This window comes from Bubalus kerabau, chromosome 15 (genome assembly GCF_029407905.1).
Source record: "Bubalus kerabau isolate K-KA32 ecotype Philippines breed swamp buffalo chromosome 15, PCC_UOA_SB_1v2, whole genome shotgun sequence".
In the NCBI taxonomy this organism is placed as follows: domain Eukaryota; kingdom Metazoa; phylum Chordata; class Mammalia; order Artiodactyla; family Bovidae; genus Bubalus; species Bubalus kerabau.
Window position 1 is genome coordinate 63,445,602 of NC_073638.1, and position 22,855 is coordinate 63,468,456.

A 22,855-nucleotide genomic window follows, 5' to 3' on the forward strand; every position below is an offset into this window, starting at 1 on the left:
GAAGAAACTAATATAGAAGATCAACCCTGCTGGTTCAAGGGGAAACCACACAGAGGATAGAAAGGTGTAGTGATCCTTTTTAAAAAAACTTACTTGGTTGTGCAGGCTTTTAGTTGCAGCGATCCAGTTCCCTGACCAGGGATGGCACCCAGGCCCCCTGCACTGGGAGTACTAGCGAAGTCCCTATAGGGATCTCTTTATACAGTGAACCCTGCTCTCTCCCAGCCCTTGAGCTGAAGGGTCTCAGGGCAGAGAATGCCCCCCATTCTGCACCCCTAGCCACTGCTCACTCAGACAGCACATCTGGGTGCTCCGACTTCATCAGAGAATGCCAGTGAACGGGAAAATCAATATGTAAAGAACCAAACCGAAATGCCGGATGAAAAAGATGAACATTGCTAGGTTTAGAAAATAAAAATGTTCTAAACAGATAAACAGTAAGCAAAGTGCTTTGATTTGTACTGTTTTCCAGTCCATAAAACCCTAATATCCGCCAACGTTTCATTAAGAGCTTCCATGCCCGCTGCGGCTTGAACAGATTGCTGCAAACATGTTATTCGAGCCGCAGACCCAATCTTTTGCAATGTTTTACATGGGTGCTAAATGGGGGAGAAGTCTGATCTGTCATGAACAGAACTCTGCTTTAGGGGAAAAGTAAATTCTGGAGTTAAATGAACAATATCTATCATTTTGCAATGTGATTTTTCCAGTCAATCAAAAAAAAAAAAAAAAGGTAGGCAACGAACATTTATTGGAGAAACAAAAAATGGCAATGAACACATGCAACCAGATCCTCCTTCAGCTTTCAGAAACAGGGAGGATTTGTGATTTGAATAATTTCCACTGAAATAAATATTCAATTTATGTTGGAAATGGTTCATTTGGTCTCTTAGCCTTTTGCAATCCCCAAACCTAATAATACTCCAGTTTATGAAATCCCCTACTAATATAGCAACACCTTTTCATTTATTGTTACACTCACTCCTGAAGTGGCCCTACTGCTAGCTTTCTGAACCATCAGCCAAAATCGAAGGTGCTGTACACAGAGCTCTTTTCCTTGATGATTTCTATTTTGTGACTGCAAGAAAGAGACAATAAATTAGCGACCCTGAAGTGGATTTCGAGCTGCGAAGCTGAGAAGACTTGGACAGATTATTAAATCACTCCCTGATCCTCAGTTTCTTTATCTGTAAAATGAGACCAACACTCCTTCCCTACCCCCACCACCCAGATTCTTGTACCTTCATCCATTCCCATTTGTTGAATATTTACTAAGCACCTTTTATGTGTCAGGAGGGTGCTGGGTGAAGAGGAAGATGCGGTCCCTGGAAGGTGCCTCTTGAAGCTCACATACTGAGGAAAGAGCTACCAGGGACAATGTGTTGGGGCAAGCTCTAGGACAGCAGTAGCAACAGTTCTTTGAAAGCACTCACCCAGGAGGTACCAGTGGCCAGAAAGAGCCAAGAGGATGGGATGGCTAAATGTATTCTGAAGAATGAGTCAGAGGGGAGGGGTACAATGGAGGATGTCATCACAAGGGAGAAGAGACTTCTCAGGATTACCAATAGCGTTTCGCATGGCCACACCCCAGGCTTTAAGGCGGGAGAGCCAAGAGCCCTGGGAAGCAGGGAGAAAACTAAGCAAAACCCATGTTCCAAGGACCTCCCAGATTTGCTGAGGATTTGGACTTTTCCCTTGAAGGCGGTGGGGAACCCACTGCAGGGTTTCTGTTGAGGGACATGGCCTGATTCAACGTGTTTCAAAGTTGATGGGACAGCTTGATAGACTGCGGAGAAAAGGGAAGGAAAATGTCAGGGAGGACTTGGAGGTTCCAGCTTTGACAAAAGAGTGGATGCTGGTTGTATTCACTGAGAGAGAGCGCATGTGAAGCTGGTGCTCGGCACAAGGCAAGATAAAGGGTAGGTGCTCAGTAAGTGCGTCTCAAAGCAGAAACTTTATTCTCCTAGCTTCATTCTCCCCTCTTCTGTCAACCCACCCCCCAATGCGTACACACATACACACACTGCCCCCACCCACTCTAGCTCATCCTGCACATCACTGCCTGGTAAATCTTCTTAAAACACCAATTTGCCTGTCAGATTTAAATGGCTCATTTAAATGGCTCAGGATTTCCCCAGGCACCACTCAAAGCCCCCCCCCCTCCCCCCGCCCCCCCGCTCAACCTCCCTAATCCAGCTCCCCTATCAAGCCAGCCCTGTTTCCTCTCTGCCTCAGTCCGGCCTCGCAGGCAGCAGCCCCATGACCTGCCGGCCTCCAGGCCTTTATTCAGGCCATGCTCTGCTCCCGCAGTACTGGCCTTTCCTTCATCCTGCCACTGGAAATTAAAATCAGAGAGTCACAGTAGAGACCGTGATAAAAGAAAGCAATTCCCTCTGTACCCCTGTTACTTCTGTTAATTCAACACAGGCTTAATTCTTTGACATCTAGGCAACACAGAGAGTCTATGGCTGAGGAAGTTTCAAGAGAAGAGACACAAGATGTAAATTTATCTAGATTATAGATAAACTGGCTCATAAAATGTCTTGTTACATCCTTCTAGCACATTCCAAACTCTCCTTTTGATTTTGATTTTGAAATGCATTTTTAAAGCATGAGTGGATTATGATTGTCAAGGAAAAAAAAAGCTGTTTTCTTTCAGGCCTTAAGCTATAAAAACTGCTCTTCTTGTTCTCTCTCCAAATGAACCCACTTTAGGATGTCCTGCTGGGAAATGAAGGCAATTGCTTGATGCTTAGGAATTACCAAAGATTTACTTGAAAGTGCTACCTCACACTCGGTCGGAAATAAGCCTAAATGAAAAGGAAAACAATTAGCCCAAACGTGCCAACTTCAACAGTGTTGATTGGTCGGTTGGTTGATTTTGAAAGCCCATTTTTATTTCTGGAATCAAAAGTTGCAAAAACAAACAACAAACAACAAAAATTCCAGTTGTGACAGTCCATGGGTGAGAAGTCCCTGGGGCAAGCACAGGCAGGGTTACTTTGAAGGCCACCCACGTTTGGGTCTGAGCCCCTCCCAGGGGCCAAGGAAGCTACAGGGCCACCTGGAACAACAGAGACTCAGGTCCTGTTGTCTGTCCATCGGGCTTCCCCACTGGGACGTGACAGCCCTCCTGCCCCAATCCAGCCTCACTCCCTTCCAGCCCCCAGGGCAGTGTTTCTCAAACAGTGGTCCAAGAACCACCTGCAGTTGCATCCAAATCACCTGGACTCTTAAAACATGCAGGTGGCTGCTCCCTAGACCCTCTTCCTGAGACCACATCCCTCAAAGTGGGTTCATTCATCAACACCACCAGTACAGCCAGATTAGCAAGGCTTCTCTTCCCCCCCAGTTCATTAACATTTTCCTTTCATTGTTTTCCTTAGCCTGCTAAAAGTCCCTGGTCTATTGTTCAGTTCTAAACTTTCCTGCAATTCCATTCTGTTGCCCTAGTAAATTCACTCCCTACCCACCTGAATAACTTTATCATATTTCTTCTTCTGCTGCTGCTGCTAAGTTGCTTCAGTCGTGTCCAACTCTGTGCAACCCCATAGACGGCAGCCCACCAGGCTCCTCCATCCCTGGGATTCTCTAGGCAAGAATACTGGAGTGGGTTGCCATTTCCTTCTCCAATGCATAAAAGTGAATAGTGAAAATGAAGTCACTCAGTCATGTCTGACTCTTAGCAACCCCATGGACTGTAGCCTACCAGGCTCCTCCGTCCATGGGATTCTCCAGGCAAGACTACTGGAGTGGGTTGCCATTTCTTTCTCCACATATCTCTTCTATTCTCTTCCAACTACAACTTCCTGATTACCAATCCCATCACCTTGTAGCATTTGAATTTTCTCCTAATCTCTGAAAATTTAGAGGCTGTCCATTGAGAATTCCTTTCTCCTTGGAGGAAAAGCTATTTCAAACCTGGACAGCATGTTAAAAATCAGAAACATCACTTTTCTGACCAAAGTCCCTATGGTCAAAGCTATGGTTTTTCCAGTGGTCATGTACAGATGCGAGAGTTGGACCATAAAGAAGGCTGAGTGCTGAAGAATTGATGTCATCAAACTGTGGTGCTGGAGAAAACTCTTGAGAGTCCCTTGGGACTGCAAGGAGATCCAACCAGTCAATCCTAAAGGAAATCCATCCTGAATAGTCATTGGAAGGACTGATGCTGAAGCTGAAGTTACAATACTTTGGCTACCTGATGCGAAAAGCCAACTCATTAGAAAAGACCCTGATGCTGGGAAAGATTGATGGCAGGAGAAGGGGGTGACAGAGGATGAGGTGGTTGGATGAAATCACTGACTCAATGGACTTAAATTTGAGCAAACTCCAGAAGATACTGAAGGACAGGGAAGCCTGGTGTGCTGCAGTCTATGGGGTCACAAAGAATTGGGGTCACTCACGACTGAGTGACTGAACAACAACAATGAGAATTCCTTCCTCCTCTAGGCTTCAACCTCCTCTGCCCCACCCACCCTCACATACTTCTCTCCACTGGACCCATCCCTCACCTTGACCTGGATCCGGGATCCCACCTCACCTTCCTCCTCAGAACTTTTGCAGTGCCATACGCCTCCTCTCTCCTATATGTTCAGTCTTGTGCTCTCGACCCAGTCCTTCCCTCTGGCTCTTTTTTCCTTCCATTGTAGAGTATCACTGGAATGGGGAATTCTCTCCAGTATCCTAGGAGAAGTATGCATCAGTAGGACATATTTTAAACTCAGTTACCACCACTGAATGTTAACTTGTTATCTATAAATACTTAGTAGAATGAAGAATATATTTCAGAACAGTTTTTAAAACTTTTGATCATAGAAAATTTCAAATATATTAAGAAACAGAGAAGCTATACAGGGTCACGAGTCAGAAATGACTGAGCCAGCATGCAAGGGCAACTTCTATATTTATTTATTTATTTATTTATTTATTTATTTATTTATTTCAGGTGTACAGCATTATGATTTGACATCTGTATGCACTACAGAGTGATCACCATGACAAGTCTAGCTGCCATCTGTCACCATACAATGGGCCCACCTCACCCATTTCACAGACTCCCCCCCACCCAACCAACTTCCCCTCTTGTATCCACTAATCTGTTCTCTGTGTCCAAGTTTGTTTTTATTTTCATTTTGCTCATTCATTTTTTTAGATCCCACATCTGAGTGAAAACATAGGGTATTTGTCTTTGTCTGATTTATTTCACTTAGTATAATACCTTCAAGGTCCATCCATACTGTTGCAAATGGCAGGATTTCATTCTTTTTTATGGCTAAGCGAAGAGTTGACTCATTGGAAAAGACTCTGATGCTGGGAGGGATTGGGGGCAGGAGGAGAAGGGGACGACAGAGGATGAGATGGCTGGATGGCATCACCGACTCAATGGACGTGAGTTTGAGTAAACTCCGGGAGATGGTGATGGACAGGGAGGCCTGGTGTGTTGTGATTCATGGGGTCGCAAAGAGTCAGATACAACTGAGCGACTGAACTGAACTGAACTGACCATCCCATTGAGGGCAGGAGAAGGGGATGACCAAGGATGAGATGGTTGGATGGCATCACCGACACAATGGACATGGGTTTGGGTCGACTCCGAGAGTTGGTGATGGACAGGGAGGCCTGGTGTGCTGCGGTTCATGGGGTCTCAAAGAGTCAGATACAACTTAGCAACTGAACTGAACTGAACTGAGCATCCCATTGTGTGTGTGTGTGTGTGTGTGTGTGTATGTTAGAGACTATCAGAAAAACTCTGCCTTGTCTCATTTCCTCTTCCAACTACCATCCTTTCTATCTCTTCCCCACCCATAGCCAAAGTTCTCCAGAAAGCAGTCCTCTATGCCTTCTTAATTTCTTCAGTTTCTACCCACTCTTAACCCATTTAGGTCTGGTCTCGCTTCTGCACTGTAGCTCCTAGAAATAATAATGGCCTCCATACGACCAACTCAAGCAGACATTTTATTTCAATTCCATCTTATTCTAGTATAAAATTTAGTGGCTTGAAACAAGAATTCCTTTTTTCTTTCTTGTGATTCTATTGATTGACTGGGATAAGCTGGGCAGGTCTTACTTGGGTTGTCTCAAAGGGCTCGTGTCATCTTGACACTAAGGTGACTCACGCCTTGCATGTTTGGTACCCAGGTTGGAACAGCTGCCACAACCGGGAGGCAGCCAGGCATCATCTCTCTCTCTCCACGGCATCTGCATAGTCAGTTTAGCCTTCTTCACAGCATGATGGTCTAAGACTTTTTACATGGTGGCTGGCATCCCTCTGAGCAAGCATTTCAAGAGACCAAGGTTGACACTGCAAGCTTCATATGACCTATCCTCCAAAGTTACAAATTCTATTAGTTGAACAAACCCAGGCCTCATTCAGTGTGGGAGGGTACTACATGAAGTGTGAATTTCAGGAGGCATAATTCATTTGAGGGCCATCTTTGGAGACTAACGGTCCTACTTGACTTTCCAACAACTATCAGAGGGACTTCCCTGGTGGTCCAGTGGCTAAGACTCTGTACTCCTAATGCAGGGGGTCTGGGTTCGATTCCTGGTCAGGGAACTAGATCCCACATGGCACAACTAAAGACTCCGCATGCTGCATTAAAGACTGAAGGTCATGTTTGTAACAACTAATGCCTGGCACAGCCAAATAAGTACATTTTTAAAATTAGCAAAGCCCTTGTGAGCCATCCACTTTTTGAAACACTGTCTCCTTGCTCCCATAACAAACCATTTTTCTGTTCTGTTTCTACTTCTCTGAAGAGAGAGGGGTTTGTAGGTCTCCTCTGCTCCAGTCCTCCAGGTCTGGCTCTAAGTTTCCTCTCTCCTATATCCCTTCTCTCCTATATCTTTTTAATCTCTTCTCAAATTAAATTAAGTCATTTAATCCAGATCTACTATTTCAATTAATTCCTAAAATACATAAGACGAAAATATTAATCATTCCAGCCCAAACTTGTCCTCTGAATAGTATACTCCACCTCTCAAAACCTCCCCTTGAAGATCCCAAAGGTATCCAATTTAGCATGTCTAATCTGAACTTCAGAGAAGGCAATGGCACCCCACTACAGTACTCTTGCCTGGAAAATCCCATGGGTGGAGGAGCCTGGTAGGCTGCAGTCCGTGGGGTCGCTAAGAGTCAGACATGACTGAGCGACTTCACTTTCACTTTTCACTTTCATGCATTGGAGAAGGAAATGGCAAGCCACTCCAGTGTTCTTGCCTGGAGAATCCCAGGGACGGGGGAGCCTGGTGGGCTGCCATCTACGGGGTCACACAGAGTCGGACACAACTGAAGTGACTTAGCAGCAGCAGCAATATGAACTTAGAATGGACCACTGCCCTCAAACAGGGCATCTTCCAGAATTCTCCAGCTTCCTGGAGGGTAGCTCACCTGGCACACAGTGGAGCTGCCCTAGTTGTTTCAGTTGTGACCATCCTAAAGGGATTGATAACCAGCCAGTCCCAGACACATGAGCAAGTCAAAATGAGGAGGACGCTCAGCCAGCCACAGCTGGCCGAAGAGGCAGAAGCGAGACCAGCGGAGAGCAGCCAAGCCAGCCCAGACTAGCTAAACTCCTGTGAACTGGTACAATAAACAAATGTTTATTTTTGTATGCCACTGAGATTTTGTGGTTTTCTCACTACATAGCATTATTTTGTCAATGGATATCTGATACACTACAGCTCAAACATTCAACAATTGAAGAAAGGTGCAATGTCATGCAAGCTTTAAGAATGCTGTGTAGACATACAGTCATCCCTCAGCATCAGTGAGGTGATTGGTTCACAAATCCCCGGGGATATAATAATCAGAGAATACTCAAGTCCTTTGTATAAAACAGAGTGTTGTTGTTGTTGTTTAGTTGCTTAGTTGTGTCTGACTCCTTTGTGCCCTCATGGACTGTAGCCCTCCAGGTTCCTTCTGTCCATGGGATTTCCCAGGCAAGAATACTGGAATGGGTTACCATTTCTTTCTCCAGAGGATCTTCCCAACCCAGGGTTAGAACCCGTGTCTCTTGCATTGACAGGCAGATTCTTTACCACTGAGCCACCAAGGAAGCCCCATAAAATGGAGTAGTATTTGCATATAATCTATGCGTATCCTCTCTAGGTTACTTTTAATAAGTAATACAATGAAAATGTTATGTAGCTAGTTGCTGGCACATGGCAAATTCAACTTTTGCGTTTTGGAACTTTTTGGAAAAAAAATGTTTTCTAAGTATTTTTCCATCTATTGGTTGACTCTGTGGACACAGAACCTACAGATTGGAAGGGCTGACTATAAACAGACTTGAAGTGTTCACAACAAACCGATAAACTGCAGAAGGAGGAGAAGATTGAAAAACAATGTGTATAATATGACATCATTTTCATAAAACATGCATTTCTATATTTGCATATGAAAATGTCAGGTCTAATATACAAGATGCCAACCGACATGGTTATCTCTGAGTGGTAAGACTTTTCGTAATTTTCATTTTATGTCACTCACATAATTGTTCAAAAGGGAGAAAAAAAATCTTTGCTGTATAGTACATTTGGTTTGGCTATCCTTTGGCTTGTTGGTAAAAATCCTGAATATTCTTTGATTACGTTTTGCAGAGGCGGGCACAGGAGTTATTCCTGCAGCATCCTGTGCAGGCAATGCGGACACTGCACCTCTTCCAGGACTCACTAAGGATTGCAGGTATAAGAACACACCTGTCTAATTCCTACTGGCAAACCTGAAAAGAGAAGTTCACACCAGTGGTCTTCCCAGCCCACCATTAGAGCCTGGGAAGCCTTAGAAACCCCTGCCTTGGAGACAGAGGATGGGGAAACTGGGAGCAAAGCAGGACACCTCTAGAAACTTCCTGCCTGTGGGGCTTAGTTATATGCCTTGGACAAACAAAAGAAATCTTCCTCTAAGTTCTTACTAACAGGGTGTCAAATGTCATACATTCAGAATAAGAAATTCAATGCCCCGGGGCAGGCCAAGAATACCTAAGGTGCTAATCCTTCCTAAGGCTGAAAGGACTTTCTTTTCTTTCTTTAAGCTTCCTTCCTTCCTTGCCCCATTTCCTCTCCCTCCCAATCATTCAAGGAGTTCCCTCCCTCCCTCCCTCCCTCTCTATTTTCTTTCTTTCCTTATCTAATATTTGGGAGTTAGGCCTTCATTTAAAATAATTCCTAATTTATAGCAAATCTATCCCTGTACTTTCCTGGACAATCCTTAATTTGCAGTAAACCCCCAATCCATTTTTTTTTTTTCTGCCACTATTTCTGTTGCTAAAACCGTCCAGCTAGAGCTGGTGAAAATTGCACATCAGGCTGATGAACTCTACAGCAATCATGTATAATCTGGCTTCAGCTGACTGTGCTTATACACTGAATTTTCCTTTCCTCATTCCTACGTATTTCTTGTTCCCTAATGTGAGTTTAATCTTAGCCTTTTCCATTCTTGTCATGCCCCAGCACCTCACACTCCAGAGACCCTGACTCCTAACACGTGAGGTCCAACAACTGCCTGTCCTCCTCCTCCAAATGTTATCATTTTATTTCCTCTTATCAACATCCCCCCAACCCCCACCCAGCTCCAGCAGCTCCCTTCAAAGCTCTTTGAAGGGTGGTCTCAGCCCACCCGGTTAGTCTCCAAGACAGAGGTTCTGTAAGTGAGGGTTCAGAAGATCATGTAGAGTCCACAAAGGCACTCCAGGTGATTCATGAATCTTTTGAAATGAATGTAGAATTTTGTCTTTAAGTCAGTTTTTCGTTGAGAGTCTCTAGATTTCATCTACTTTCCATAGGACTCTGCCGACCTAGGACTTTTCTTCATAACTCACTTCCTCTTTCTTGCATTTTTAGGCTCTCGCCTTTTTGACTGGTGTCCTCTTTGTCTACATACAACTTGGCTGTACCATGAAACAGAATTACCAGGTGTATTAGTCTGCTCTGGCTGCCACAGCAGACGACCACAGGCTGGGTGGCCGCAATGGCAGAAATTAATTTTCTCATGGTTCTGGATGCAAGAAGTCCAGGATCAGAGTGCCAGGATGGTTAGTTTCTGGTGAGAACTCTCTTCCTGGCTTGCAGATGGCCACTCTCTCACTATATCCTAGCATGGCCTTTTCAAGGGGTGGGCATACAGGGGTGGGGGAAGGGAAGTTCTCTTTTCTTTTTATTATTATGCTACCAGTCCTATTGAAATAAGGCCCCACCCTTCAAACCTCATTTAATCTTAATGACCTCCTAAAGATCCTGTCTTCAAATATAGTCATATTGGAAGTTAGGACGTCAACATATGATTTACAGGGTGTTGGGGGGATGGCACATGGTTCAGCCCATAGCACCAAGGATAAAAATAACTTGATTTAAGACACCAAAGTTGTTATCTGTGTTACACTGGCAAAATTGCTTTCTAACTTATCTTTCTGCTTTCTAACCTGCCCTTCATGCTCTGGAATGTGAAGTCAAGTGGGCTTTAGAAAGCATCACTATGAACAAAGCTAGTGGAGGTGATGGAATTCCAGTTGAGCTCTTTCAAATCCTGAAAGATGATGCTGTGAAAGTGCTGCACTCAATATGCCAGCAAATTTGGAAAACTCAGCAGTGGCCACAGGACTGGAAAAGGTCAGTTTTCATTCCAATGCCAAAGAATGCTCAAACTACTGCACAATTGCACTCATCTCACATGCTAGTAAAGTAATGCTCAAAATTCTCCAAGGCAGGCTTCAGCAATACGTGAACCATGAACTTCCAGATGTTCAAGCTGGTTTTAGAAAAGGCAGAGGAACCAGAGATCAAATTGCCAACATCCGCTGGATCATGGAAAAAGCAAGAGAGTTCCAGGAAAACATCTATTTCTGCTTTATTGACTATGCCAAAGCCTTTGACTGTGTGGATCACAATAAACTGTGGAAAATTCTGAAAGAGATGGGGATACCAGACCACTTGACCTGCCTCTTGAGAAACCTATAAGCAGGTCAGGAGGCAACAGTTAGAACTGGACATGGAACAACAGACTAGTTGCAAATAGGAAAAGGAGTATGTCAAGGCTGTATAATGTCACCCTGATTATTTAACTTATATGCAGAGCACATCATGAGAAACGCTGGACTGGAAAAAGCACAAGCTGGAATCAAGATTGCCGGGAGAAATATCAATAACCTTAGATATGCAGATGACACCACCCTTATGGCAGAAAGTGAAGAGGAACTCAAAAGCCTCTTGATGAAAGTGAAAGAGGAGAGTGAAAAAGTTGGCTTAAAGCTCAACATTCAGAAAACTAAGATCATGGCATCTGGTCCCATCACTTCATGGGAAATAGATGGGGAAACAGTGGAAACCGTGGCTGACTTTATTTTTCTGGGCTCCAAAATCACTGCAGATGGTGACTGCAGCCATGAAATTAAAAGGCGCTTACTCCTTGGAAGGAAAGTTATGACCAACCTAGATAGCATATTGAAAAGCAGAGACATTACTTTGCCAACAAAGATCTGTCTAATCAAGGCTATGGTTTTTCCAATGATCATGTATGGATGCAAGAATTGGACTGTGAAGAAAGCTGAGAGCCAAAGAATTGATGCTTTTGAACTGTGGTGTTAGAGAAGACTCTTGAGAGTCCCTTGGACTGCAAGGAGATCTAGCCAGTCCATCCTAAAGGAAATCAGCCCTGGGTGTTCATTGGAAGGAATGATGCTGAAGCTGAAACTCCAGTACTTTGGCCACCTCATGCGAAGAGTTGACTCATTGGAAAAGACTCTGATGCTGGGAGGGATTGGGGGCAGGAGGAGAAGGGGACGACAGAGGATGAGATGGCTGGATGGCATCACTGACTCGATGGAAGTGAGTCTGAGTGAACTCTGGGAGTTGGTGATGGACAGGGAGGCCTGGCGTACTGTGATTCATGGGGTTACAAAGAGTTGGCCACGACTGAGCGACTGAACTGAACTGAACGCACTCTGTAGCCACCCACACCTTGCATAATCACCATATTGGGAGAAATTTCTTCACTTCTGGTGCATTTTGCTATATGGAGAAGCAGCCACTAGGTAACACTCCGAACCTCCACTCTCTGCTGCCCCACAAAGAGCCCCACATCAGTGATCCAGGACCTTCCTCTCCTCTGCTTCTTGGGAATGGGCTGCCCACACAGAGCATTCTTTCTTCTCTGATCCTGTGTATGCAGTCTTAGAGGGACTCCCTGGTGTGTTAGCATTTCCTTTTGGTTCCTTCTCAAGGTTTCCTTCTCTCTGCCATTGTACCTACTGTTCTTGCATGTTGTCTACTTTTTCAACTAGAGCCTTTACATTTTTGTCATAGTTGTTTTAAATGGCCTATCAATCATTTCACAATCTGCATCATATCTATACCCAGTTCTGATCTTTGCCGTGCCTCTTCAGACTGTGTTTGTTCTTCCCTTTTATCATGTCTTGTAATTTTCCATTGAAAAGCAGACATGACCTATTAGGTAATAGGAACTAAGGCAAATAACCTTTTAGGGAAGTTTTATGTAAATCCGGCCAGCAGTTGGGTTGTGTTTCACGTTTGCTATAATCTATGAGGAAACCAGGGGCTTCAAATTTCTCGAGGTCTTTTTTTAAAATCTCCTCTGTTGTCTTTGGGTTTCCCTAAGAACTCCTTCTTCAGTTCTTTCAGCAGTAATTCATTTATACAGAAGCCCTGTTAATGTGGTGGCAAAGAGTGGGGGAAGGGAAGCATTCTATAAACTTATGATTAAATTTCAGTCTTCCTGTGGGCTTGCAACCTTTAACAAATGTTTCTTTGCTATCCCTTCCCTCTTAGGTGATACAGAAAAGCTAGAGGGGCTGGAGACAGGAAAATGCTCTTTCCCCAAGAATCTAAAAAAGAGAGGATATATGTATATGTATAACTGATTCATTTTGCTGCATAGCAGAAACTAACACATTTTAAATCAAATATATTCCAGTAATTTTTATTAAGTGCTCTTTCCCAAGATGAGATGAGGCTCTGAAAAGTTTTTTTCACTGGGGAGTAGTCAGTCCTGTGTAATGGAGAAAATTCTGGGCATATTTCAAAATGGTTACTTTCCTTGTCTACATGCTGGGACATAAAATGATTTTTTTCCTGGCACTTCACCACCTGGTGAGGTTTTTGGAGGTAAAACCACAAAACATCTGCCCCCTGCTCTCAAGATAACAGCCCCCAGGGGAGTCCGTCTCTCCTGTTAGTCCACACACAGCCTCAGCCATTTATCAACATGATTATTCTACTGTTCCTACCAGATTCTGGTTCTGGCAGCTTCTGCTCAGGTAAGCTGATTTTGACCTTGAGTATCTGCAGCCACTTCTCTCTCCAGATTCATGGTGGTGGTTTGCCCTGAAACCTCACTTTTCTGATGAGTCCAAGAAAAGTCCCTGCTTTTCAGCTTTTTTCTTGTTGTAAAGTCAGGAATGACAACTTCCAAGATCTTTTATTGTTGGATCTGAAACTGAGAGTCCCAAGGCCAAGCTAATTTTTTTGATTGCCTGAAGTTAGTCTTTTCTTTAGTGAGTTTTGCTTTGATTATGAAACACAACAGTTGGTAGTTAACCAGCCCATCCACTCCAAGAACATACTTTATGTTACTTGAATTCATTTAAATTGATTGAGACATTTTATGGGCCAGAAGATGTTCTATCTTGGCAAATTTTGTGAATTTGAGAATAATGTATATTCTACTCTTGTTGGGTAGAATTTTCTGAAATGTCGATCAGCTCAAGCATAGTTAATGCTATTCAAGTCTACTATTTGCTGATTTTCTGCCTATTTGTTCCATTAGTTATTAAGAGAGCATTTTTAAAAATTTCTGTAACTGTGTATTTGTCTGTTTCTCTCTCTTTTTTTTTTTTTTTTGCTTCATTTATTTTGCAGTTTTGCCATTAGGTACATAGACATTTAGGATTGTTATGTTCTCTTGATTAATTGACCCTTATGTGATTATAATAAGACTTCCTTTTTCTTTTTTTTTCTTTTAATATAAATTTATTTATTTTAATTGGAGGCTAATTACTTTATAATATTGTATTGGTTTGCCATACATCAACATGAATCCGCCACTTTTTCTTGGCAAAGTTCTTTGTTCTGACACTCCAACTTTCCTTTGATTAGTGTCAGTATGTTCTTTTTTCCCATCTTTCTACTGTTTAGCCCATTTGTGTCCTTATCAGTTCAGTTCAGTTCAGTCACTCAGTCGTGTCCGACTCTTTGTGACCCCTTGGACTGCAGCACTCCAGGCTTCCCTGTCCATCACCAACTCCCGGAGTTGACCCAAACTCATGTCCATTGAGTCGGTGACGCCATCCAACCATCTCATCCTCTGTCATCCCCTCTCCTCCTGCCCCTCAATCTTTCCCAGCATCAGGGTCTTTTCAATATTTAGGGTGTATTTTCTGTAGTAGCACGTAGCTGTAATCACTATGTTACACAATTTGACAATCTCTGCCTTTTAAACTGGGGTGTTTATATGATCATCTTTAATGTGATCATTAACATGGCTAGATTTGATTCTATCATCTTGCTATTTGTTTTCTATTTGTCTCATCTGTTCTAGGTTCCGCTCCCCCCACCCCCACCCCCCCCCACCCCGCCTTTTCTCTTTGTCTACCTGCTTTGGGATTTTTTTTTTTTAATGTTGCTTGCATTTTATACACACACATATATGTATATATCCTACACACACACACACACACACACACACACACATGGGCTTCCCTGGTGGCTCAGTTGGTAAAGAATCTGCCTGCAATGCAGGAGCTCCAGGTTTGATCCCTGGGTTGGGAAGATTCCCTGGAGAAGGAAATGGCAACAAATCAAATCTCTCTCTTCTGCTTTAGGGTTAATTGAGTACTTTTTATAATTCCATTCTGTGACCAATGTTGGCTCATTAGCTCTAACTTTGCTTTCATAATTTTGCATTGCTTTAGGGTTGAAAGCACACTTTTTCACACTATCAATGGAAGTTTACAGAGCTGATTGCTAAAGAACACTCACAGGACCCCAGATGACAATGTTTATAAAAACCTACAGGAACTGTGGTGTTGGAGAAGACTCTTGAGAGTCCCTTGGACTGCAAGGAGATCCAACCAGTCCATTCTAAAGGAGATCAGTCCTGGGTGTTCATTGGAAGGACTGATGTTAAAGCTGAAACTCCAATACTTTGGCCACCTCATGCGAAGAGTTGACTCATTGGAAAAGACCCAGATGCTGGGAGGGATTGGGGACAGGAGGAGAAGGGGACGACAGAGGATGAGATGGCTGGATGGCATCACTGACTCAATGGACGTGAGTCTGAGTGAACTCCGGGAGTTGGTGATGGACAGGGAGGCCTGGCATGCTGCTATTCATGAGGTCACAAAGAGTCGGACACGACTGAGCAACTGAACTGAACTGAAGAGGAAAAGGATGCAATATACAACATTAAAGACATGCATCAACAACCAAAGGCTATCTCACAGGAATGGGTCTGGAAAAGTCAGAAAGAATCGCCTATTGTCCCCCTTTCTGTAAAAGTCATAATAAAATTCAATTAATCTATTGGGTGAGGAACCACTGTTGTAGGTACAGAATACCTCAGAACGAAGGAGCCCCAAAGAGCACCTGCCTGGTCATGTAAGTGTATTCTTGATCCATAAGAGCAAAGTCCTCCAGAAATCTCAAAAACAATGCTGACAAGCTGCAAAAATTCCCCTCCAAATTCCTCAGACACTGGGTTTCAAGATAACGTGATGACTGGGTATGTTTCATGCCTTCACTAGCAGTCAGTGCTATGCTGAATATTTAGCAAAACTGCTCAGGTTAGTTCCTCAGTGAAAAGTACAAGTGTTAGTCGCTCAGTCATGTCAACTGTTTGTGGCCCCATGCACTATAGCCTTCGAGGCTCCTCTGGAATTCTCTAGGCAAGAATACTGGAGTGGGTAGCTATTCTCTTCTCCAGGGGATCCTCCCGACCCAGGGATCAAAACAGGTCTCCTGCATTGCAGGCAGATTCTTTACCATCTGAGCCACCAGGCCTTCACTAGGAGTCAGTCATATGCCGGAAATTTAGCAAAACCAGAGTCATATAATAGGCCACTTGAAATTGTCCCAGGTATCACTGATTTTCTATTTTTTTAATTCATATTTCTCTGTGTGTTTCCTTTAGGACAGTTTCTATTGCTCTGCCTTCAAGTGCATTAATATTTTCTAATGCCTTTGTGACAATGTGATTTGTTTTATTAAATATATATTCAGTCTTTGTCTCCTTCTTGACACAGATTGGATTTTCCTAAATGATAAGAGTAATAAAGGTGTCCTTTGTTATTTGTAACAAGTCCCTTTCACCTACCTCTGAGTTTAATAAGATGATTTTGTAAAGTGCCGAAGGATGGGGGAACTAGCCGTGTGATTATAGGATTGGAACTCTCAGCCATATCCCCCAACTTCCAGACTCCAAGGAGGTGAAAGGGGCTGGTACATGAGTGAATCACTAATGGCCAATGATTTAATCAACCATGCCTATGTAATGAAACCTCCATAAGCCCCAAAAGGAAAGGGTTTGGTGAGCTACAAGGACCTAACAGAAACAGAAGAGATTAAGAAGAGGTGGCAAGAATACACAGAAGAACTATACAAAAAAAGTCTTGATGACCCAGATAACCACAATGATATGGTCACTCACAGAAAGCCAGGCATCCGAAGTCAAGTGGGCCTTAGGAAGCATTACTAAAAACAAAGCTAGTGGAGGTGATAGAATTCTAGTTGAGCTACTTAAAATCGTATAAGATGATGCTGTGAAAGTGCTTCACTCCATATGCCAGCAAATTTGGAAAACTCAGCAGTGGCCACAGAACTGGAAAAGGCCAGTTTTCATTCCAGTCCCAAAGGAAGGCAATGCCAAAGGATGTTCAAACTACTTTTGAACATTCATTTCACATGCTAGCAAGGTAATGCTCAAAATCCTTCCAGCTAGGTTTCAATAGTACATGAACTGAGAACTTCCAGATGTACAAGCTGGATTTAGAAAAGGTGGAGGAACCAGACATCAAATTGCCAACATCTGCTGAATCATAGAGAAAGCAAGGGAATTCCAGAAAAACATCTACTTCTGCTTCACTGACTATGCTAAAGCCTTTGACAGTGTGGATCACAACAAACTGGAAAATTCTTAAAGAGATGGGAATACCAGATCACCTTATCTGCCTCCTGAGAAACCTGTATGCAGGTCAAGGAGCAACAGTTAGAACTAGACATGGAACAATGGACTGGTTCAAAATTGGAAAAAAAGTATATCAGGCTATATATTGTCACCCTGCTTATTTAACTTATATGCAGAGTACATCATGAGAAATAGCAGGTTGGAAGAGTCACAAGCTGGAATCAAGATTGCCAGGAGACATATCAAGAACCTCAGATATGCAGATGATAACACTCTAATGGCAGAAAGCAAAAAGGAACTAGACCATCAAGAGCCTCTTGAAGAAAGTGAAAGAGGAGAGTGGAAAAGCTGGCTTAAGCCTTAACATTCAAAAAACTAAGATCATGGCATCTGGTCCCATCACTTCATGGCAAATAGATGGGGAAAAAGTAGAAACAGTGACAGATTTTTATTTTCTTGGGCTCCAAAATCACTGCGGAGTGTGACTGCAGCCATGAAAATTAAAAGACGCTTGGTCCTTGGAAGAAAATCTATGACAAACCTAGGCAACATGTTAAAAAGCAGAGACATCACTTTGCCGACAAAGGTCTGCATGTCAAAGCTATGGGTTTTCCAATAGTCATGTATGGATGTGAGAGTTGGACTATAAAGGAGGCTGAGTGCTGAAGAATTGATGCTTTCGAACTGTGGTATTGGAGAAGACTCATGAGAGTCCCTTGAAATGCAAGGAGATCCAACCAGTCAATTGTAAAGGAAATCAGTCCTGGGTATTCATTGGAAGGACTGATGCTGACGCTGAAAATCCAACACTTTGGCCACCTGATGTGAAGAACTCAGTGGAAAAGACCCTGAGGCTGGGAAAGATTGAAGGCGGGAGGAGACGGGGACGATAGAGGATGAGACGGTTGGATGGCATCACCGACTCAATGGACATGAGTTTGAGCAAGCTCTGGAAGTTGGTGATGGACAGGGAAGCCTGGCGTGCTGCACTGCATGAGGTTGCAAAGAGTCAGACACAACCCAGTGACTGAACAACAAGAAAGACACAGAAGTCCTCAGAGAATGCTAAGTCCAGAGGACACATGGAAACTCCATGTCCATTCCCACATACCTTGCTCTATGCATCTCCTCCATCTGGCCCATCCTTGAGTTATACCCTTTAATAATCAAATACATAAAATGTTTTCCTGAGTTCTGTGAAAAATTCTAGGAAATTAATTGGACCAAGGAGGGGATTCAATCTATAGACAATCAGTCAGAAGCACATGAAACAACTTGGACTTCTAATCAACATCTGAAGTTGGTGGGGAGACAGTCATGTAAGATTGAACATTTAACCTGTGGGATCTGACATCTCTGGGTAGATATGTCAGAACTGAGTAAAACTAGGACCCTGGTGGTGCTGCAGAATTGCTTGGGAAAACCCCAGACACATTTGGTGGTGAGAAGCGTAAAAGGCGGCAAAATATAGTGGTATTCAGAGTATTCAGTATGTAACGTAAATGAAAGCAATGGTTTTTCTTTATAACCATGCAGTGTATTTTTCATCTTAGGTATAATTTTTAACCTCTGGAGTTTCAATTTGATTCATTTTTATATCTTCATTGTCTCTTCTGAATCTTTTAGACATACTGAATACAATTATAATAACTTTCAATGGTCTTCCCTGTTCACTCTAACACCCGTGTCTGTCCTGGGCCAGTTTTATTTGATTGATTATTCTCTTGATTACAGGTCATGTTTCCATGCCTTCTTGTATCTGACTAGGTGCTAGTAACTGTGTTTTATCTTGTTGGGTGCTGGATATTTTTTGCATTCCTCTAAGGTTTTTCTTGAGCTTTTTACCTGGGATGAAGTTAAGTTACTTGGAAACGTTTTCTTGGGTTTTTTTTCAAGTCTTGCTTTTGTGCTCGTCACGCATTTTCTGGAGTAGTGCTCTGGCTGCGGCTAATTATTCCCTACCACTGAATCAAGACCTTCCTGAGTACACACTCTACCAGTGCCCCAGGAGCTGGCTTTCCAGTCCAGCTGCTGGGAACAGGCATCATTCCTGACTCTCACTATTCCTTCTCACCTTTTCAGATGGTTCACTCCTCAGGCTCATGGATGCACTGATCAGTACTCTACTGAATACTCAAGGGGACCCCCTGCTGATCTTTGGGGTCTCTGTGCAGCTGTCTGTTGTCTGGTTCTGTCTCTTAAGAAATGTGGCTGATTTGGTCCCTGGACACTCACCTTTCTCTTTTCAACTCAGGGCATCTGCCAGGCTTCATCTTAGTTTCTCCTCTCTGAATTGTACCCTGGAAAATATGTGAAGAAAAGCAAACTGGGACCATGGTAGGAGTCACCTTACTTATTTCTAGTGTCCTTCATTGTTGGTGACCAGTGCCATTGAAACTGTTGTTTCATATATTTTGTCTGTTTTTTTGTTTATCTGTTTGAAGTGGAAGTGTAAATCCAGCACCTTTTCTCATCCACCTTGACCAGAAGTAGAGATTGATAGTTATTATTATTCTACTATTTATTCAGAATACCTTTTGGGCACTTACATGCACCAGGTACTGCCCTAGGTGCTGGGTATACAATGAACCAACAATAATGGTCCCCAGACTCAAGGTGAATCTGTCTTATGGGGATCTACTTGTGGCGAAAGGCAGTTACTGTGCTGGTCCCTGGACTTAGCACATAAACATGAATCAGATGTGGTCCTTCCTCTCAAGGAATTCAGAATTAGGGAAGACAAAGAAGGCAAATTTCTTAACCCAAAGCATACTGTAAAAAGGGTTATGTGTGAGAGACAAAGGTTCTGGGCATATTTAGGAAGAAGTAATAAGTTCTGACTGGAGGTATAAGGGGAAATCTCAAGAAAAAGGTAACATTTGACTTGAGCCTTGAAGAATGTGTGCAATTCTGAGCGGAGAAGTAGAAAAAGGTAGAATGCTCAAGGTGCTTTTAAACCTGAAAGCAGTTAATCATGATTGCTCCTAGTAGACGCAGCCATCAACTTGCTCTTCCCTGCCAACAGAACTCTAACCACGTGGTTCACAGGAAGCTACATATCTTCCATCCCCAGGAAGTGAATCGTGATTTGCCTAAATCAGCCCTGGAAATTCCAGTCCCCTTGCCTGTTACTGGATCTGGCATAGGCCTGTGACACACTTCTGGCCAATGAGATGTGAAGGGATGTCTGCTGGAAAAATCTTCTTCCCAATATAGAGAGGAAACACTTTTCCCCCCATGCCTCTCAGAGAAAACAACAAAACAGAAAACCTGGTTCCTTACTGATGTCATCAAACCACTTGAATGAAACTCTCTGAAACTGATCTAACATGAGACTTTTTGTTCCATAGATGATAGGGTTTTCCTATTGTTTTAGTAACTTCTGGCTGGATTTTGTTTTGATGACATTATTTGCAGCCGGAAATAGCAGATTAGCATACTAGCTCACCTTTTTGAAATTTGCTTTTCCTTTCCACTGGTACAACCTGCTGTTAAATGTCACTCCTTTTGCTTCTGGTTCCTTTGCCTCATCAAAAATAAAGATTAAAAATGACAGCATACTTAGCTATACATGCACATAGGAAGAAATAGAAGGCAATTTTTGAGATGAACGAAAGCAATTACACAGGGAAACACCTTGACTGTTTAATATCAGCACTTACTTCTGACCCTCTGGTTGAGAGGACTTAACTCTTATAGGATAGTAGAGGGATGAAAATATAAAAGAAGAGAATGTAGGGGACTTCCCTGGTGGTCCAGTTGTTAAGAATCTGTCTTGCAATGCAGGTGACCGTGGGTTCAATCCCTGGTTGGGGAACTAAGATCCCACAAGCCGTGAAGTAACTAAGCCTATGTGCCCCAAATACTGAACCAATATGCCACAACTAGAAAGTCTGTGCAATGGAGCGAAAAATCCCCCATGATGCAAATAAGACCCTATGCAGCCAAATAAATAAATAATAAATGGATACCAAACAGAGAATGTAGGCAAGCTCAGGGGAAATGATGTAAACTTCCCCCTGCACAGCAGTGCTGGAAGGCTCTTGTAATTCCCACGGGACCCAAGACTACCTCTGGAACAATCTAACTGTTGAAAACTACTAATGTCTGGCAGAAAACCAACTAGAATTGGGGCAAAGGATGTGCAATTCTCAATCCCTGGGGTCAGGGCCTGCCGCTGGCAATGCTGCAAAAAGTAAAGACTGTCTCTAGTCTCCACCCACTTTCTCATTTCCTCCGTCCTTACTGTGGTGTTGGAGAAGACTCTTGAGAGTCCCTTGGACAGCAAGGAGATCCAACCAGTCCATTCTAAAGGAGATTTGTCCTGAATATTCATTGGAAGGACTGATGTTGAAACTGAAACTCCAATACTTTGGCCACCGGATGCGAAGAACTGACTCATTTGAAAAGCCCCTGATGCTGGGAAAGATTGAAGGCGTGAGGAGAAGGGGATGACAGAGGATGAGATGGTTGGATGGCATCACCAACACTCTGGGAGTTGATGATGGACAAGGAGGCCTGGCGTGCTGCAGTCCACCGGGTTGCAAAGAGTCGGACATGACTGAGTGACTGAACTCAACTGAACTATCCTCTTTCTCTAGCTCTGACCTTTTTCTGTGCTTCCTCCCACTCCTCCTCTTGGCCCGCCTCCACCCCCTCCCCCCTCTCCCCACTCAACAAATCTCATCTTGCCTGTCCCAGAAGCACAGAAGGTACTAAATTACCTGCCTCAGGGGCCATGCCTTTTCTTTGGGAACTCTTACAAACCCAAAGTAATGCTTCTCTATTGTTTGAAATCCTAACCTCTGGACAGGCAGTGGGAGACTCACTACTCAAGCACAGCACTTTCTGTCTCATGCAAAGGCAGTGCTGGTGGGGTGAGGCACCAAAGAATATGTCCCACTGCCAGGTCTCTCTTCCAGCTGATGGGAGGTACAGGATCACAGGGACATCTCCTCAAGTTCTGCTGCTGTCAATTCACACAAGACCTTATCCTCTCATATATTCAGACCCCTGCTGTCGGGCTTATCCCCCTCACCTTCTGTCTCTGTTTAAATGTCCCTTCTTACAGAAGACCTTCCCTAATCCATCCCCTCCATGATAGTCCATGATACTGAGTCCTTCCTAACTTGTCATGCTGATTTGCAATCTGTGGCTACTCAGTAAATCAGTACCCAGCCTAGCCCTGACTGCTCAGTATATTGAATGAATAAGTGAGTGAATGAATATTTGTTCACATACACTACAGCTCTACAGAAACCATGACTGTCATGTTCCCCTTTTGTATCCTCAGCAGCTAGTCCAGTGCTTAGGTCATGGATCATTATGCACTAACCGATTGAAAGAAGCCTTCAAAAGATGGGTACTTGGATCTATACTGCTGTTGATAATGTCCTGACATCCTTATTGTAAGAGCAAAAAACACAGCCCAGTGGATTCTAGAGAATCAGGGATGGAGGACAGAGCAAGATGGTAGAAAAACTCTGGGAGTACAGCTGTCCCGGGCAGGGGGAGGTGGAAATGGGGGGTGGGGGTCCTCTTCAACCACAAGTAAGTTTAGTTTCCTAGGGATTCTTAACCTGAGGCACACGAGTGGGGCTTCCAAAGAGCCATGCATCCTCTGTCACTTCAATCAAACATTCAAGCCAGCAGCTCTGGGTACATTTTTCTGTAAGAAGGTCCACAGTTTCCAATGAGTTTCAAAAGGCTGTGACACAC

The 22,855-nt window shown here is 43.4% G+C and overlaps 1 non-coding gene across 1 annotated transcript; it reads left to right on the forward strand.

The window, feature by feature from the left end:
- Positions 1-6,486: 6,486 nt before the first annotated feature.
- Positions 6,487-6,559, forward strand: TRNAR-CCU (transfer RNA arginine (anticodon CCU)). The gene has a single exon. It is a non-coding gene; the product is annotated as a tRNA-Arg (tRNA).
- Positions 6,560-22,855: the final 16,296 nt, after the last annotated feature.